Source organism: Melanotaenia boesemani, chromosome 6 (genome assembly GCF_017639745.1).
Source record: "Melanotaenia boesemani isolate fMelBoe1 chromosome 6, fMelBoe1.pri, whole genome shotgun sequence".
In the NCBI taxonomy this organism is placed as follows: domain Eukaryota; kingdom Metazoa; phylum Chordata; class Actinopteri; order Atheriniformes; family Melanotaeniidae; genus Melanotaenia; species Melanotaenia boesemani.
Genome location: NC_055687.1, coordinates 33,607,446 through 33,620,417, shown reverse-complemented (window position 1 = coordinate 33,620,417; position 12,972 = coordinate 33,607,446). Strand labels below are relative to the sequence as shown.

The 12,972-nt window shown below is 38.6% G+C and overlaps 1 long non-coding RNA gene across 3 annotated transcripts in view; it reads right to left on the bottom strand.

The window, feature by feature from the left end:
* LOC121642434 overlaps positions 1-12,972 on the bottom strand; it is a 190,544-nt gene that overhangs the window by 121,131 nt on the left and 56,441 nt on the right. For all 3 annotated transcript variants that reach the window (XR_006010881.1, XR_006010880.1, XR_006010882.1), the window contains exon 2: positions 5,099-5,208. This is a non-coding gene — a long non-coding RNA (uncharacterized LOC121642434). The remainder of the gene's footprint in view (positions 1-5,098; positions 5,209-12,972) is intronic.

Genomic DNA, 12,972 nt, shown 5'->3' with positions numbered 1-12,972 from the left:
ATTTAGCTGTTATGCTGCAAACAAGTGGAACAAACTGCCAGTGGAGATTAAACTTTCACCAAATGTAGACATTTTTAAATCCAGGTTAAAAACATTTCTTTTCTCATGCACCTATGCATGAAATCTGCACAGTAACTTTTTAACTTTTTAACTTTTTTAATGTAATTTATGGTTTATTGTGATTTTTGCTATTTGTTGTTGCCTTTTACTTTTTCTTAGTATCTGTAATGCTTTTAATGGTTTATGTAAAGCACTTTGAATTGTCCTGTACATGAAATTTGCTATAGAAGCGTATTAATTTATAGCTTATCAATTTTAAGATTAGGGTTTTTTATGCTTGAAATAGCTAAAAGCCAGTGTGATGAATATAAGCTCCATTGGCAGTAAGCACAAAACATACCTGTCATACTAGTCATAGCAGCAGCATATCTTAAAGTAGCAATATGTAATTTGGTGACATCAAAATATGTTTGTTTTTTTTTTGTCTCATTTTGATGGTACAGTTCCATTTATTATGCACATTCCTGTAATCGTTGCCCTGCAGCATCCCGAGACTGGGAGACCAAACCTCACAACTTTGTTTCCCAGCCTGCACAAGGATATAGACCCTGCAAGTCCCCAAGCATAACAAATGTCAACATAACATTTTAGCACCACACCAAAGTTTGTGGACTGGACAGTGTTCAGCTATTTGTATATGCACAACATTCAATTACCAATTTCTTTTAAAACCAACACACTGAATTCACAGAGAGTCAAATATATATATATATATATATTTGCCTAATGAATTAGACTCTAATTATACACTACTGATTTATTTGAAGTTTGCTGACATGGTGTTCTGAGGCCACCAAGCTTTCATCATCAGTGCTTTCACTGAGCTCAGAGATGAGCTCCCTCCACCAATAACACCAACCATCTGTTGGATCTAAAACATCTACCTCCTCTGTGATGTTCTCCGGCTGAAACTGTTATCATTTTAATCTCTAACCCTCCTCCCTTCTGTTTAAAAGGAGTGCAGGGTGGGGATGCATTCAATAAAATATGTTACATTTGAGGAAGATACCAAAGGCTATCAACTCTACAGAAATCTAACAAACTACATTTCACTGTTGGTGTGTGATCTTGTCAAAGATTTGCTTGCTTAGGACACAATCCAATCACACCCACTGCCATAACAAAGCCATTCTGCCATCAAAAAAGGTTTGTCTGCAGTTTTGCTTCAGTGTGTGAATAAAAATATGTGTGTGAAAGCATATTTGTATGTGCATGCAAGTTTATGTGAAAATAAACCCCTAATGAGGGTCTGATTGACCTCTTGTAACTTACTGTGACAAAGTGGGTGAACCTGTAGTTCACCACTTGTCCCTATTATTTGGACTTTATTTTTTCTGGCATCTGTTACACTCATGTTTAACATTGTGCTGTGTTTGAACCCATATTACAGGCTAGGAGTTTGGGAGTGGCCAACCCAGCACTTCAGAGCTACAGGTGTGGGTGATTTAAGGAAATGGTTTAGCCTAAATCAGAGCCGGTGTGTTTTTACAGGGGTATATAATCAGTTTGTTGGGGAAGCTCTCGAGAGGAAAGTAAGGAACCGTAGAATGCTTGTGGATGCAACTGGGATTAATAAACCTTGCTTCATTAAGAAACACTGAACTGCTGATTTTGTTTCTTCCATCTGTTCGACCCATTTGGCCTCTATCTTACACTTACCAGCAGATAAAAGTGTGAACAGTCTACAGTCCTAAAGTGACCCCCATGTGCAGAAATCCCATGCAGTACCCAGTGTTTGCACGTCCTGCCTCCACTGGTGCAGAATTGTGACATCTCGCTTCAATGACATAAAACTTTGATGAAATGCAACAAGAAAAAAAAGATTAAAAAAGTCAGATATGGGCCACATGGGTAAAAAAGTAAAAAAGATTTGTGCCCTTTTTGCCTGCAGTGTGAATGCAGCCTATGTCTCTGTCTTTTTCTATCACATGTTCTCCCTGTGTATGCATGGGTTCTCTCCGGGTACTCCAGCTTCCTCCCACCGTCCAAAGATATGCATGGAGTGTGTGTGTGTGTGTGAATGGCTGTTTGTGTCTCTGTGTTGGCCCAGCGATGAACTGGTGACCTGTCCATGTGTACCCTGCCTGTAACCTTCTAAAATGCTGGGATAGGCTCCAGCTTACCCACGACCTGTAAAGGTCAAAGCAGAACAGATAAAGAATTAATGAATATATATAATATATACATATGAAGGCTGTCAAAAAAAATGCGTTTACAGCAGTAACTAATGTATGTAATTAATTGCGTTAAGATTTTTAATTAATTTATGCATCTTGAAACGTAATATTTGTCATTTAGGACAGCGAGAGATGGTGGTGTCTACAGGCAAGATGGAAGAAACGGCAACTACCTCTATTTGAGGGTGTCACACTCGTGGAAGATGAGAGTGTTTTAACACTCACGCTTTTCCCGGTGAGAGGATTAAACACCTGCACTTTTTAGTTTTTCCTGCCCATGTCTGTGGCAGCTCCTCTTCTCCCCCCTCCCTCTCCTGTTGTGAATCATGACAGCTGTCAGTGATCAGCTGATCGGCTGCTAGTACCATATCTTTTGTTTTGTATGTTTATCATCCAGTTCAGAAGGAGGAAACTAGCGTTTCATGGTTCACACCAGCACATATTTACCAAAACTGCTGTTTTTGGACATGCTGGCTACATCTATCAGTCTCATCTAAATCAGACCCATGTCACTGTTAAATGCTGAAGAATGAAACAGGCTGATTGCAGCAGCCTGTTTCGATTAGATATTGTTTTCTTTTCAGACAGCCAAGCACACATCTATGAAGACAGATGGATTTATGCTTCAGATATACAGGGTCTAGAAAAGTTTTGATGGGGGGGCAGGCAGGGGGACTGACCAGGAAAAGGGCAGCACAAATGAAATATATGTTTTTAGGTCTTGATATGATTAAATATTGAACTGATTATTACAACTAAAGTGATTATCTAATGTAAAAAAATTGAAGAAAAACCTAACTAGACATTGGCTCTTTCCGTTGATACAATAATGTAAAAACAGGTATAATTCAGACATAGTCTGAATGGTGACAGATCATGATTAATTAATTTGTAAGCTGTGATTAATCTGAATAAAAATTTTAATCATTTGACAGCCTTAAAAAAAACAACTCTTCCCTCACCCAACCTCCTAACTTCCCTGGGTAGGCTGGGTGGCTGTTTATCTCTCCAGCTCGGGTCTTCTACCAGAGTCCTGGGAGTTTGAGGGTCCTATGTAGTATCTTAGCTGTTCCTAGGACTGCACTCTTCTGGATGGAGATGTCTGATGTTTTTCCAGGTATCTGTTGGAGCCACTTCTCCAGTGTGGGGGCCACGGCCCCCAGTGCTCCGATGACCACTGGTACTACTGTTGCCTTCACCTTCCAGGCTTTCTCCAGCGCTTCCTTGGGTCCTTGGTATTTCTTCAGTTCTCGTGTGCAGATTTAATGCATAGGTGCATGAGAAAATAAATGTTTTTAACTTTTAAAAATGTCAACATTTGGAGAAAGTTTAATCTCCACTGGCAGTTTGATCCACTTGTTTGCAGCATAAAAGCTAAAGTCTGGACTCTAGTCTGGGTTAGTTGAAAGAGTCTTTGGATCTAAGAGCCCTGCTAGGCTTATATTCTCTGAACATATCACAAATGTATTCTGGGCCTAAATCGCTCTGGGTCACAGATGTATTCTCAGGGAACCGTTTTTCCCCCTCTTTGTTAGCATTCGGCTACATTTCTCCAGTCTGAGTCACATTCCGATGTCTCTGCTGGTAAATCCAATGCAGGGGCTTGTCCTCCCATGATGGTTCCTCCATTTTATTCTCCTCCAGGTTCCATTGCCTGAGGCATTCACTCAGTGCTTCATCCCTTGGGGCCATCTTCCTGATGTTTTCATGGAGCCTGGATGTTTCATTTTGGATAGTGGCCCTGATGCTCACTAGTCCTCAGTCTCCCTCTTTGCACTTAGTGTATAGCCTCTGGACACTGGACTTGGGGTGGAACCCTCCATGCATGGTGAACAGCTTCCGTGTTTTGACATATGTGGTCTGAACTTTCTCCTTTGGCCAACTTATTATCCCAGCAGGGTATCTGATCACTGGCAGGGCATAGCTGTTAATTCCCCGGATCTTCTTCTTGCCATTGCCATTGAGCTGACTTGACTGCATTACTCGCTGCAGATATTTGGCTGTTGGATAAGCTTTATTTTTTTTTTATCTGCTTTTTCATCAAGATTTCTTGGCCAACCGCTGACTACAATCCTACAACATTTTAAATGATTTATGTTTTTATTTATTCATTTTGGTATCAGATTTGGTGAAATATCACATTATATGAGGTTTGGTAGAAACCTGAAGCCTGAAGTCTCTTTAAAAAACTGACCCAAACAATATACACAGTAAAGACGGGCATTTAAAGCAATTTTAACTAATCAGGCCAATTAAAACTGACTGGTTGATTAGTCAAGCCATACCTGCATAAATTTTCTGTTTTCAGTTCAATTCAATTCAACTTTATTTTTATAGTGCCAATTTACACTACCTTTCACTACATTTTGCATGTGCATCATGACTTACTGATTCATCAAGGAAAACTAAGAAGACATTATCAGAGGAAGAGAGGAAAATAAAGAGAGAAAGTGACAGAGCAAGAAACGAGACAAGAGTCAACATCAGATTGACTTGGACTGGCTGGAGAAAGCTCAGAGAAGAGACAGGATACAAGGTGGATGTTGAATTAGCCTTGATTAGGTGGCGCAGAAGTACATAAATCTGCCAAAGGTCAGTTTAAAGACAGTCCAATCCAAACATAATTCAACCTAATTCATTGTAATCCAATCAAAGCAAATCTATTATATGACCCACATGAGTCCAATTTACAATCATTGTTTAAATAAACCAGTTCATGAAAATTAATTACCTAGCTAAGGACCTGCATGATGCAACAGTGGAAAGAAGAAGCCTGTTTTAACTGAAAGAAAAACCTCCAGCAGAACCCCCCAAGAAGATACAAACAAGAAGATATAAAAGTCTGAAAGCCATAATAGTACCTGTAGCAGATAACCTGTTGAAATACATATTCTTTCCTCATCTCCAGCATGAGAAAGACCCAGTAGGCAGTCAGTCAAGATGTACACTCATAGATCGCTTTCACGTCCCACTGAAATCACAAAGTTAACAAGCCCTGCATTACAAAGTTGCTGATGTAGCCAGTGGGCAAAACTATAAATCAAAGTGACACACAGGAAATTATGATATTGATTACATGATGAAGTGAGTTTATTCTAACACTCCAAAACTGACAGTATCTGTCATAAATCTTTTCATAAAAGTCAAGTAATATAAGAGTGTCGTCTTGACAAGTGTTAATAAAGGCAGAGCTCTATAAATAGCCTGGAGGAGTGCATGTCAGAAGGATTCAAATGTGTTCATCAGAAAACGCTTCTGTACTCATATACCTGCTTGCACAGTGTATCTGATCAGTGCAGTTTTTTACCTGGTGATATAGATTAAAATGAAATTTTATCATTGCAGCAGTGAAAATGATCAGCCATTGCCTTGTGCAATCACAGCAAGTCTGCTGTGTGTGTGTGTGTGTGGGTGTGTGTGCTACTAAAAATGTTTGGTTCGTTCAGTCCAAACTGACTCCAGCCTCCATTCTGTGTCCATTCTGGGAACTAGCAGTCTGTTTGTCTGTCTGTCTGTCTGTCAGCACAGCGAGGCTTTAAGAGAAGCAGCCAGACAAGCTGTCCTGACCAGGCTTTCGCAGCAGAAATGTACCGAACAAAAACAGGCTCCCTGTTGATTTAGCAAGAAGGAAATCAGCATTGTTTTCTCAGTACTGGTTAACGGGACTTATACAAGAGGTGGGGGGAGGGGGTGGTCTGACAGCACTAACACCAGACGTGTCAGCGGGAGGCTTGATCAGTTTATTGCAGATACAATCAATATGTTTCAGTCATAGTCTTCCTTCAAAGTGATTCTCACAGATGTGAAATTCTGTTCTTTTTCTATTGTAATCAACTCGTGTGAAAAGAAAACAATGGAATAATTCTTTTGTCAAGTTTTATTTATCCAAGCCATAGAGTACAATTTATTTGTAAGAAAAAAGAAAAAACACATTAATGAGATGCATTGAAACAAGGTAGACAACTTTTTTGTAAGGTACATCGACTTTGCAGAGATTGCTAAGGACAAAAGCACCTTAATTACGCTGTTACATAAGCTCCCAAGTTTTTCTAAAGTTTGTAAATATTTACCAATGAATCTGGGAATAGAAGCAGACTTTAATTTTGACCTCGCTGAGCTGTGGCAGGAAAATGTCTTTATCAACTGTGTCTTTGTCTCACATGTTGCTCTTGCTTGTGATAGATTTACAGATATTTATCACTATGTCTCACCTGATAAGTGAGCAGATGTTTTGCGCAACTGTATTTTATTAAATTAAATTAAATAAAATTAGATGAAAAGACAAATTCTTTATTAATGTTAATTTTGAAGAAAGATTTTGTGGGTTGTTTCCTTGGTGAGTAAAAGCAGTCATAAGTCAGTCAAATATGATCCTGATGTGAATAGTTGCTGTGAAATGCCTTCAACACTACAACAAAACAGCCACTTTTACTGATACTTGAAACCTGAGCAAAGCATCAAAGTCAACTTTAAAAACCAGGGGTTTACCTGAGTTAAACATAAAAAATAAAAACACAAAAAGTACACACAGAGCTGTGATAATAGCAGAATAACACAGTACACCAACAGAACATAAAATCACAGACCCAACTATTGAAAACAATCTGGAGCTAATCTTGAAACACCAGTGAGAAGAAGTGTGTTGTAAGCTTGTTTTTAAAGTGTCTACACTGGGGGCAGCCCTGATATAGAAGTGAGGATGTTCTATAGTTTAGGAGCGAGAACAGCAAAGGACCGACTGGCTCTAAGGTTCAGTCTGAATCTTGGGATTACTTAGAGTCCCTGGTCAGAAGACCTCAGTGATCGCTGTGGCACACAAGGACCAGTGAAAAGCCCAGTGAAATAAGAAGGGACCAAACCAGGCTGTCTGCCCTGTTTGAGTCAAGAAACCACGCATTGTGGCAGCAGAGGCCCCACCCAACAACATAGAGGACCAGGTCACCCCAGCCAGAGCCCTCGATATACTCAGAGTCGCAACACTCTCATTAGGTGTGTCCCAATTCAGGGTCTGCACACTTCGAAGTCTGCTTAATGTTCTTGAAATGGGCCATAGCAACAACACAGGACATTGAATCACTTAAACCTCTGAAATTACTCATAGGACACTTCAGTGGACGCTAAACACGGCGCGGCAACACCGACAGTAAAAAAAAAAAAAAAAAAAAAAAAAACACAGTTTGAGGCTCTGTTGTTTTCCAGCCGGTACACACTTCATTAACCCCTTAAAAGTCCTTGAATATCAAATATTACCGACTTTTAATGTCACCATTTAACAAACATGCTTTAAATGTACTTGATTTTGTAATGTATATATTAAAGTATAGTTTTAAAAAAGCGTACTTTTTTTTAAATAAAACTTTCTTTAAACTTAATACGACTCTTCTGAGGTTGCTGATTTGCCACCGTCTTGTGCGTAATGAATTCTGGGAGAAAAGAGGCCGCGAAGGATGCATAACCAGCAGCCTTCGTTTGAGGCTAAACAAAGTGCGGATTTGAACAGTGGATTCGGAGGGTCCTTCAAATTCTGTGAATTCGGACAGTACTTCACGCACAGCGATGACGTATGTGGCCAACGAATCTGTACTTCAAAGTGTGCAGACCCAGAATTGGGACACACAGATTGACTCCCACGTACAAAAAATGCCGGCGCACTTTCAGCTTACAGTAGACGTTCAGTGGTTCTAGATCAGACTGCGTTCATCGCCAATGCATTCCATTCGTTTTCAGAGGTAAGTTGATGCAATATCAGTCTTATAAGTCACGAAAATGCATGTACATTCTGTCAGACGTCCTGCAATAAAATAAGTATGTCTGTTCAATGTGATAAGTTTTTGTTTAAATGTATTTTGCCTTTTTATGTTATAGATATTGTTAACCCCATGGCCTCCCAGCTTTGATGTTCAGTATGACTTAGGTTAGTAGAAACGTATTAAAAAATTAAAAAGGTATTGTTCTGTCACCTCTGTAGACATAATGTACCTTACACAGTTTCTTATTGTTGCTTATTCGTGCAGCTATAATAAAACCCTTCCTGCCGACCAAGTCACCTCTTCCTCTGTTTTGAGTCCCTCGGAAATCCATATATTGGGAAGCCCCTCTCAGACCGGTTGGAGCATCCAAATGCTGCACAGTTCACCATGATTGACTGTTTTCTTGTCTGTAAAATGTTATATATAACCATTACACATAATAGAAAATCATAGAGTGATTACCTGTTCAGTAATTTTCCAGAGCCTACTGACTTTTCGTCATCAAAATGTCGCTAACAAACTTCTGCTTCCTACTTCAGCCCAGTAGTTCACAGTAATGCGCAAATTAGCTGCTGGTTTGCCGACTCAAACTAACTTCAATTCGAGAAAAGGAGACAAACACCAACAAAGAAGATGACCGCCAATGTGTGTGTGAGCGGGGACGAACGACCAGTGTGATTGGCTTATGTGTGAAAGAGGTGGGTCTCGGGGGCACGAATATGAGGCCTTCTTGCGGCAGCAGTTGTATTCAGTGCAGACGAGGTTCGCCTCTGTTTCATGACCAGGCTGAAAATGAAACGTACAAAGCTGCTGCTGGAGGATCCTGTGCTGGCTTACCGTCAGAGTAATGTATGTCAATAAAGGGTGTGGAAATATTTTAAAAGTTAAAAGTGTTGTGAAATGTTCCAGACTCCTAATTAAAAAACAAAATACACTTAAAAAACTGAACTAAAAAAATAAAGAAAATATTGACAGAATTATTAATTAATTAATTTATTTATTGTTTATTTATTTATTATTTGTTTGTTTATTTTGCTGTTCTAAACATTTTAGGTTGTCTTTTTTAATCAATTTTTGCCTTTCCCACTACATCCCTCTCTATGGCAGCATCCATTACAGCTATATGTACCAGGCTGATTATGTTAATTAGCGACTTGTAGGACAGCCAATAGCTACGTTTCTTACTGAGGAGTCTGGAACAGTGGCTGGAGAGGAGTATCAGTCTCTGAAGCTGTTTATTGCCAGGAACTACATGGACCAGTCATACCATGTCCTGTGGGGGGATGATGGCTCTACTTCGACTACAAAGTGAAAATCGAATCAACAAATTTCATTTGATTTGACAAGTTCTATGTCTACTTGTTTTGTATTAGTGCAGCCAGTAACATGTTTTTTTTTTTATGTCAACTGCTGCACAAAAAAAAAAAAAAAGTGAATTGTAAACATTGTAATTTCTGAATTTATTGTTCAAGTATTTATCACTAATACAGTGAAAATGAGAGGAAATGTGAATATTTAAGTTAGGGGCCACTGTGTTCCTTATAATAAAAAGTTAATCTGGAGCCCTGGATTTATTTACTGTATTGCCTTGCCCTGTTGTCTTATGTCATTAAAAAGTTAGTTTTTTTGAAAAGTTTTACTTGTTTTTCACTTGTTTTCTTGTCCTGTCGGTGCCAGTCCCACCAGTAGATCAAGCAAGTTTTAAGTTAAACCAAGTTGTTACTCATTGAGACATTTCCTTTTACATTCAAAGCAAAGCAACTTTATTTGTACAGCACAATTCAACAATGTGGTGATTCAAAGGACTTTACAAAGACATTAAAAACATAGGAATATATGTGGCACAACTGAAAATAAAAAACAAGACAAAAAGGGAAGAAAATAAACTAAGAATGATCAAGTAAAAAAAATCCAGTTTAAGAGAGACAGTGCAGATTTGGACTTTTAAATACAAACAATTTAAATGCAGCTGAGATACACAGTCCTGTCTGAAGGGGATCTTCTGTGTTGTCTGCATTGTGTCTTTGTCTTTAAGTCCATCCTGCTGGAACATGACATGCTACCACAAGGCTGGTTTTAATAATTAGATGAAAGTAAGCCGTAACAACCTAACCATTTAACCTTACAAAAGTAAATTGTAAGGATGGTTAATAGTGTGAAATATAGCGGCTAATGAGGAAACATCATATCTGAGCTTTAATAAATGCTAGCTTGTTGGTTGAGATGAATATTTCTCTCCAAAAATGTATGAAATGCGTGTGCTGGTTACACTTATTTAATCTAACATGACTTGATCATCACTTAAATCAACATTAACATAATAATGCATTCAGTGACAAACATGTATGTGCAGCAATAATATATTTATTTAGTATCCACCCTCAGTAATCTGATCGCTGCTGTCTGTTCCGTAGTAGAGTCTAGCAGCGCGGGGTTTATTTTGAACTATTGGAGGCTCCATGACCCACATGACCGCTCCCACAGAGAAGTCAACGGATGTCGCAACTCTGAGTATATTGAGGGCTTTGACCCCAGCCAACCAACCACTACTGGCTGCAGTTATGGTTTCTAATACTTTCTGCTGGTGTTGTTTTCGTTCATGTTTTTTCTAAGTTTGTCTTTTTTATAGATGCTCCTATTGATGGTCTGCATTGTTGTTGTTGTTTTTTTTTGTTTGTTTTTTTTACAGAGGCTATATGATGTTTTCTTACAGACCAGCTGGTCATCTGGTTTCTCTAATTTGAATTTAATTGTAAAGTTGCTTTTTTCTCTCGTTTGTATCTTTATCTCCTTTTTCTTCTCCTCACTCTCCCTGTTCCCTTGTTACACTTGTCAGTTCCACCATTAACATATAATTCAACAATAACCAAATTAAAAAATAAAAAACAATACTCTGGGGTCAATGGGATCATGTGTCCACAAAGCTTCATGCTTACTTGAAGTTATTTCTGCTACATCTTGACTTTAAATCTATTCCTCATGACTTGCTTTTACATTGCACTGGAGTCCTGAAGTGTTGATACAAGTCTTTTTGATTCGAATTAAAGTCTGTTTACTCGAAAAATCTGGTTTGTTTGGGGTACTGCAAGCGTGCAAACAAACTGATTTAGATCATAAAAGCGGACTCTGTCTACAAATGCGAATCTCGTTCCACTTCAAGCAGACCAAACACAAGAAGTACACGGTGGGTTCAATGCATGGTATTGTGAGTAAACATAACCAAAACTCCGGTTAGAAGGCCAGATTTATTTTGTTACGATCGGCAGCTAAGAATCTGAGCGAGATTCATGACATGTGGAGTACCCCAGGGGCCAGTCCTTGGACCTCTTCTGTTCAACTTGTATATGCTCCCTTTGGGTCAACTATTACAGAACTTTAGCATTAATTTCACAGTTATGCAGATGATACACAACTTTATGTGTCTTTGTCACCAGACGACTGCTGCCCAATAGACTTACTGTGTCAGTGTCTGGAGCAAACACTTGGATGAGGGAGAATTTTTGTACAATTAAATGAAGACAAAACTGAGATTATTCTGTTTGGTATCGACGATGAGTAATTAATACACATTTGGAGATTCGGAATCTTAAAATCACCGACAAAGTTCTTAACCTTGGAGTGTTGATAGACTCAGACCTAACTTTGAGCAGCCACGTCAAAGCTGTCACTAAGACAGCTTTTTTACCAGCTCAGAAACATCAACAGAATTAAAAGTTTAGTCTCCTAGAAAGACCTAGAGCAGTCTTGCAGTCAATCCTGGTGCTCAAGGACCACTGCCCTGCATGTTTTGGTTCTTTCCAACTCCAGCACACCTGATTCAGATTAACTGAACTGCTTGTCAAGTTCTTTGCAAGCCTGCTAATGATCCATTCATTTTAGTCAGGTGTGTTAGAGATGGACATTTCTAAAACATGCAGGGCAGTGGTCCCCGAGGACCAGGATTGAGAAACACTGACCTAGAGAAACTCATCCATGCATCCATCTCCAGTAGGTTGGATTACTGTAATGGTCTTTTAACAGGACTTCCTTAAAAGAGCATTAAACATCTGCAGCTCATCCAAAATGCTGCTGCTAGAATTTTAACCAGGTCTAAGAGATCTGAACACATCACACCCATTTTGAAATCTTTACACTGGCTTCCAGTCAGTCACAGAATAGATTTTAAACCCTTCTGATCGTTTACAAATCCCAGAACGGCTTAGGCCCAAAATACATCTGTGATATGTTCAGAAAATAAAAACCTAGCAGAGCTCTTAGATCCAAAGACTCTGATCAACTAGTCCAGATCATAGTCCAGACTAAACATGGAAAAGCAGCATTTAGCTGTTATGCTGCAAACAAGTGGAACAAACTGCCAGTGGAGATTAAACTTTCACCAAATGTAGACATTTTTAAATCCAGGTTAAAAACATTTCTTTTCTTATGGGACTATGCATGAAATCAGCACGGTAACTTTTTAACTTATATTGTTTTAATCATTTAAATGTGATTTATGATTTTATTGTGATTTCTTGCTGCCTTTTACTATTTCTTAATGCTTTTTTTGCACCGTCTGTAATGCTTTTAATGTTTTATGTAAAGCAAGTTGAATTGTCCTATACATGAAATGTGCTATACAAACAAACTTGCCTCGCCAAAAACATACAGTACATGTGTTTGGAATGATTGGTGGTTCTGGAATGGAGAAATAACTTGCGGTCAAGTGTGGAAGATCTCACTTAAAGTGTTGATACACATACAATCAAACCAATTTGGTTAAGATCTGATGTTGCTACATATTTTGCTGTTATGTGGTAGAAGCAGAAGTCATTCTGCATTAACAAATAGATGAATAAGTTTTCTTCTTTGTTATGTGTCTCATCTTCTCCTTTAAAGGCTAAATAATTAGGATTTTTTTCTGTAAAAATAATTTAAAATGTTTTCATTCGTTGCGAGGGATAAAAGGTAGCTTCCCTTTAAACAATATGTCTCCTACATCAACAATG